This window comes from Cupressus sempervirens, chromosome 10 (assembly GCF_028749045.1).
Source record: "Cupressus sempervirens isolate cs-2001-9-10 chromosome 10, ASM2874904v1, whole genome shotgun sequence".
NCBI lineage: Eukaryota > Viridiplantae > Streptophyta > Pinopsida > Cupressales > Cupressaceae > Cupressus > Cupressus sempervirens.
Window position 1 is genome coordinate 358,929,363 of NC_143127.1, and position 6,394 is coordinate 358,935,756.

Below are 6,394 nucleotides of genomic sequence, written 5' to 3' on the forward strand. Positions count from 1 at the left end.
CTAGAGTAGGGTCAGCCCAAGATATTTTAGAATCTTGAAGAACTTGATAAAGGGTATATGGAAAGGTGAAAATAAACAAGTATTTTTATAGCTACAAAGGAGGAATCGAGAGCATTATAAATAATGAAGAAGAAACTTAAATCCATACAACTTCACCTCTATTTACAATTTGACCTTTCTACAAGTGAAATATGACAATATACAAAATTTCCAATCACATTTTCACTTTAAAAAGAACACCAAATATACCTTTGCTACAATATCTTCTTCAAATTCTTTGCTATCAGATTCTTTAGAACTGCAAGCTCCTGTGCAGAAAAAAGATGAGATGTACTAAGTAATTTTTGATGGGCAATATTTAAACAAATTGACTATCAAAAAAACAATTTATGAAATTCAGTTGCTTTATTATGTACTGAAGACTTGGCAAGATGTTCCCAAGTCTATCTATAGAATGCCTATCTGCATGGTTGTTTGCAAATAGTCTAGTATGGTGCCACTTTTGAACAAAAACAAATGTCATTGGGTCCTTAAATTCATTGACTGTGATTTTAAGAAAAATCTACGGCGAGACTTATTTTTTAGATGCATGATCAGAAACGATTTCCACATTGAAAAGTTTAATGAGAATTCCTAGGTTCAACAGCTATGTCTTTTCTAGGGCTTATATCATCTCTTTTTTTGAGCTTATGCAAGTGACAAAGTATGAGAAGGGTAGACTTTAGCAATGGCTATTTCTTTTTTTATTATTCCATTGTTTATTATTTTTCTTATCTCATATCTATGTTTATTTTACATTTTTTCATTTCCACATAAATTGTGGCCTGAGGGGCCACACCTTTTTATATTGATTTAAGAAAAAAGATCACACATAAGGGTGTATCTATAGCTAACTACTTAACATCTAGAATCATATTAACAAAAAGGTTCATATTCATTCTCAAACATATTAAATTGTACATCAACATAGCCACCAGGGCTAGCCTCCAAGAGCAATCTAGAAAATTTCCACTATTCAGAAGGGTGACAAGAATCATAGTCCATCTTGCAAAAATCATTTTCCAGACTGATACACAGGCTTTCTCAAGAGTATAGAGAATATCCCAAGCTTCCATCTAATTTTTAGAATGAGTACTTAAGGAAGTAGAAAAGAAAAACTAAACAGGGCTTAAAGTTCCACTACTAGTACCACCCATTCCTGTTGGACATGGATTACTCCTTCAAAACCCATCTATATTGATTTTGAGGAAATCATTTGGGAGGGGAGACAATAACCTAAATGGTTCACTTTCTTGACTTGCTAAACTCTGGGACCAATCCTATTTTGTGAAGAAAGAGAAAAGCATTGATCCAAGTGATTAGCAATGTGGAGATCCAAATGAATAGTTGACTGAGATAGCTCTTGTTTCAACAAACCACCCTCTCATGAAATCTCATTCATATTATAATCTTGCACGATCTTATCATAGCAAAGGTGATTATGAAATTGCTGGCCGCTACTACTATTTGGCACCCTCAAATTACATGTTACACTTTGATGTTGGTGTTGCCATTCAGAAGTTTTCAACTTCAACACTTCAAAAGCAAAAATGTACGGTCGATGAGGTTATGAAAATGTCATCTATGCAAATAAATGTTACTTATACAAATTTTGGTTATGACATCTTGTACATATGTTACTTATTCTAGTGTTACTTAATTAGTATCGCTTTTAAAATTTGTAAAACTAATATTGTTCTTCAAACTTACTCTTTTGTTGGTTTAGAGTCAACAATTTATTTTTTTAAATTAAATATTTATATTTATATTGGAAAAGGTAGAAATGAATACTTATTGATTTAACTCAATTTATAATTGTTATTTAAATATTTCTTAAAATAACATAATCCTTAATCTTTTTTTTAATTCTCTTCCAACTATCTCTATTTAGTGCCTACCATGTTTATGTGCATGTTTTTTATGTGTTTTGGATAATAAGTCTAATTTAATTTGTCTATGGACTAAGACCTTAAATTATTGAGCTTCTCTTTGTTTTGTGAAAACTATAGCATTCTCTACTTAACAGGGCCAACCACGTGAAGGTGGAAGCTCATCATGGCCCCTCCTAGGAGTCTCTTATGACCCTTTACGACATTTTAAGAGCTCTAAGATTTATTCTTAGGGATCGTAAATGGTCGTAAAGGGTCATAAGAGATCTTAGGACACAACAACTAAGAAATATAATTGTAAGCATCATGGTCACATTTTTTTGGAATCAATGTAATTTAGTTGTATACCCAAGCGACGAAGTGCATCTAGAAAATGAAACTACAACCTATTGGGATTGAGACAAACCTTATAAAAAAAAAGCAGCTAGGAATGATTGCTTTCCAATATCTATTAAATAGATTTGTGGGAGGACCTTGTATTCATGACCTACACCTTGTATTCATGAGCTAGGAATGATCGCTTGCCAACAGTTGTTGAATACATTTGTTGGAGGACCTTGCATTCATGAGCTATAGATGTACTCAGCAACTGTTGGCAAGCGATCATTCTTACAGATGAATTAGACTTGGAATCGAAGGTGTGGAAGTTGCTTTGCATTGCTTGGGTATACAACCCAATTACGTTTCCAAAAAAATGTGACCATGATGCCTACAATTATGTTTCTTAGCTATTGTGAAATCTACATATTTGATACGAGAAGCATTTGAAGTTTATGTTGTGAATCCACTAAATAGGGTCAAGATTTGATTTGGGAATGTTGGTCAGATGATCTGAGAGAAAGAATGGATAGACAGATGGAGAGAGAGATAATACAAGTGGTAGAAAGAGCCATGCCATTTGCAAGACACCACCATCCTTTTGGTAGATCAAAGGAAAACATGGTAAGGACTATAATACACATTGTCCTCAAGAATATTATCTAGGAGTCTTTCTATCACTTGTATTATCTCTCTCTCCATCTGTCTCTCAACTCTTTCTCTCAAATCATTAGACCATACTATTTAATCTTGTCAGGCTATTTGAACAGCTACATGACACTGAAAAAGAAAATCTTTTGTACATGCTAATATTGTTCAAGTTTCTTGATTATGTGGATGCATATCTATGACTTGCAGCCATGGCCCAAGCTCGAAATGAGATCCAACTAAGCCTAGAATTGATTGGGGAGGCACTTAAGGTGGATAAAACCTTAGTAAATGCGATTACCATGCTTGGCAACTTGGAACTGAAAATAGATGACTGGCTTAAAGCAAAAGAAACAATTAAAGCTGCACAAAATGTATCAGATGGTAAGGATGCTTATGTTGACATTAATTCTCTTGGAAATTGGAATTATTTTGCAACTTCACGCAATGAGAAGAAGGATCCAGATGCGGAGGGAATACATCTTGATAAGGCTAGGGAACTGTATTGTAAAGTGTTGGCTCAGAGACCTAGAAATGTCTATGTTGCAAATGGGGCAGGCATTGTGCTAGCCGAAAGGGGTCATTTTGATATTACAAAGGAAATTTTCACATAGGTTCAAGAAGCTGCAGTAGGAAACATCTTTGTTCAGATGCCTGATGTGTGGGTAAATCTAGCACATGTTTACTTTGCACAAGGACAATTTGAGCTTGCAATGAAAATGTATAAAAATTGTTTGAGGAAATTCTATTTTGGTACTGACACCCAAATTTTATTATATTTAGCTCGATCACATTATGAAGCAGAACAGTGGCAAGATTGTAAAAGAGCATTATTAAGAGTAGTACATTTGGCACCCTCAAATTACATGTTACGCTTTGATGCTGGTGTGGCCATGCAGAAGTTTTCAACTTCAACACTTCAAAAGCAAAAACGTACTGTTGATGAGATTCGTCAAGTAGTGTCTGAATTAAAGAATGCGCTCTGTGTGTTTAGACAACTGTCAGTAGTGCCAAGCCCTCATACACATGGCTTTGATGAGAAGAAGATAGAGTTGCATGTGTACTACTATAAACACTTGCTTGATGTTGCCAAAGTTCACAAAGAAGCAGCAGAATGCGAAGAACAGCAAAGCCGTCAAAAGCTAGAAGTAGCACACCAACTTGTCCTGGCTGATGAGGCAAAACGAAAAGTTGAGGAAGAACAAAGGATTATGATGGAAAGGAGAAAGCAAGAAGAAGAATTGCGGTAGGTGATGCAACAAGAGGAGAAATTTGAACATGTGAAAGAATTATGGAAGAGTAAGAATAAGGATAGGGATGATGATGATGATGAGGCTGGTCAGTCTGAAAAGAAAAGAAAGAAGGAAAAGAAGAAAATGAAGAAGGATAAGGATCACAAGGATTATGATTCTAATATGGAGGAACCTGATATTTCCATGGAAAATGAGGCAAATTATATGAGTGATAAGGCAGAAGCTGATACAAAAAATGCCCAAGATCTTCTTGCAGCTGCAGGTCTAGAAGACTCTGATGATGGCGAGACAAATTCTCCAGTTTCAGCAAAATCATGAAGGAGACATGCATACACTGATTCTGAAGATGAAGAACCCTTACAAAAATAGAGTCCGATAGAAGACAATACCTTTGATGATGATGTCTAGGCTTCCTGAGGATTAACTAAACAAATTCCAAGAGAAGATGATGCACAGAGTGATGATGGATAAGCTACCTAAACATTTAGTCAATCAAATATGCCTTGTCCCTTCCAAATCTGTTTGACATTGTTCCAAGTCAAAAACATCAATTGAATCATCTGTATGGAATCTTTTCTTTTTTTCCATTTATTGTTTTATATGGGCAACCTATTCTTGTCCTTATTCTAGAACATTTTCTGTGTTCTTCAATGTCTATGCTTTATCTTCCTATCAGATTCTAGATTAGAAGAACACACAATTGAAAATAGATTATCTATTTTCTTAAGGTTTAACCTAACAGATTCCAAGATAGGATGATGCATATGATGATGATGGATAAGATACCTCAAAGTTTAGTCAGTCAAATATGCTTTGTCCCCTCCAAATCTGTTTGACGTAATTAAATGAGATCTATTCAAAAAGCCTCAAACGAATCATTTGTAGGGAATCTTTACATTTTTTCTATTTATTATTTTTATGGCAGCCTATATTGTCCTTTTTTTATATCATTTTTTGCGTACTTCAATGTATATGCTTTATCTTCCTATCAGAGTAACAAGTAGTTGGTGTTGTTGTTTCTATTAGTGTGAATTATGCAAAGTAGCCAATTGCGTTTGATAAGAAACTCAGTGTCAATTCAAATGACATCCATTTCAAAGGAAGAAGACCGTAATCTATTTTTTCAAGCACTTCTTCTTGATGTGATAAATCGGTAGATATAAATAGAAACTAAACTTTGATCAAATTAGTACATATAGTTTGAACCTAGAAGACTTTTATCTAATTCATCAATTGTAGCAATATTAATCATACCATAATAGAATAATACTGAAAAAATAAATTACAAATTACAATTTTCATACCAGCATTTTTCATGGTGATCCACGAGAATCACCAAATGCATTGCAGAATAAAAATGTAAACATATTCATATTCTTCAAAAGTTTTCAATTGCTTCCATCTAATTAGTTTCACAATAAAAATTCTATGAATCCAAAGTTTTGAATTAGCAAGACAAAAGATTTTTAATAAAATGTATGAGTTAGAGCTTCAACCAAAGATTTAATTCTAACAATTAAGCAACATATATACATTGAGGTTTTATACAACAGAAAGAAGGCAAGATTAGAAGGGGTTTAAGCTTCTATGTGCACAATCGTAGCAAGAATGAAAGAAATTTTGTTCATGTAGATTTCATTTTTTTTTGTCACTCACAGAGATAAGTCATAGTCTTGTTTCAAAGCGTAATCCTACAAGAAGGGGGTCTAAAACATAGGAGAAGAAGTAAAAGAGAACCACATATTGGAGATATTACATGCATAACTAAAAAGAAAAAAGTGTATGAGTTTTCAAACACTTGCACACATACATGATAGTAACCAGACCCAAATAGCTATACTCATGAAATGCCAACAAAAATATCTAGTGAGAATTCTCTAAGAAAATGAAACTTGATTTCTAACATTTGAGATACTTGCATGTGAGTTACAAATTGAAATCTTCTATAGGAAAAAAAGTTGGGTTCAACAATAATAACAAATTTTCAAAACCCCATGATTTTCTTCCAACTCCTACAATGAAGATGGAAGAATTATATGCAGAGAATAGAAAGGAAAAACATAACTTTTTCTATGGAGGAAATAATCCACTATATACCTTTAAAATGGTGAAGAATGCCCAAATGTTTAGTAGGAAAAGCCACGGATTCTACTCCAAACATAAAAATGAAATGCTACAAGAAGACAATAAGGGGTTTGTTATTATAAAGGTCTGAAAGCAATAGGATACCATATTCTCATTACTCAA

The 6,394-nt window shown here is 33.6% G+C and overlaps 1 pseudogene; it reads left to right on the top strand.

Moving 5' to 3' along the window:
* The first annotated feature begins 1,425 nt into the window (after positions 1 to 1,425).
* LOC149534117 (protein CTR9 homolog pseudogene) lies at positions 1,426 to 4,555 on the top strand (annotated as a pseudogene).
* The last annotated feature ends 1,839 nt before the right edge of the window (positions 4,556 to 6,394 follow it).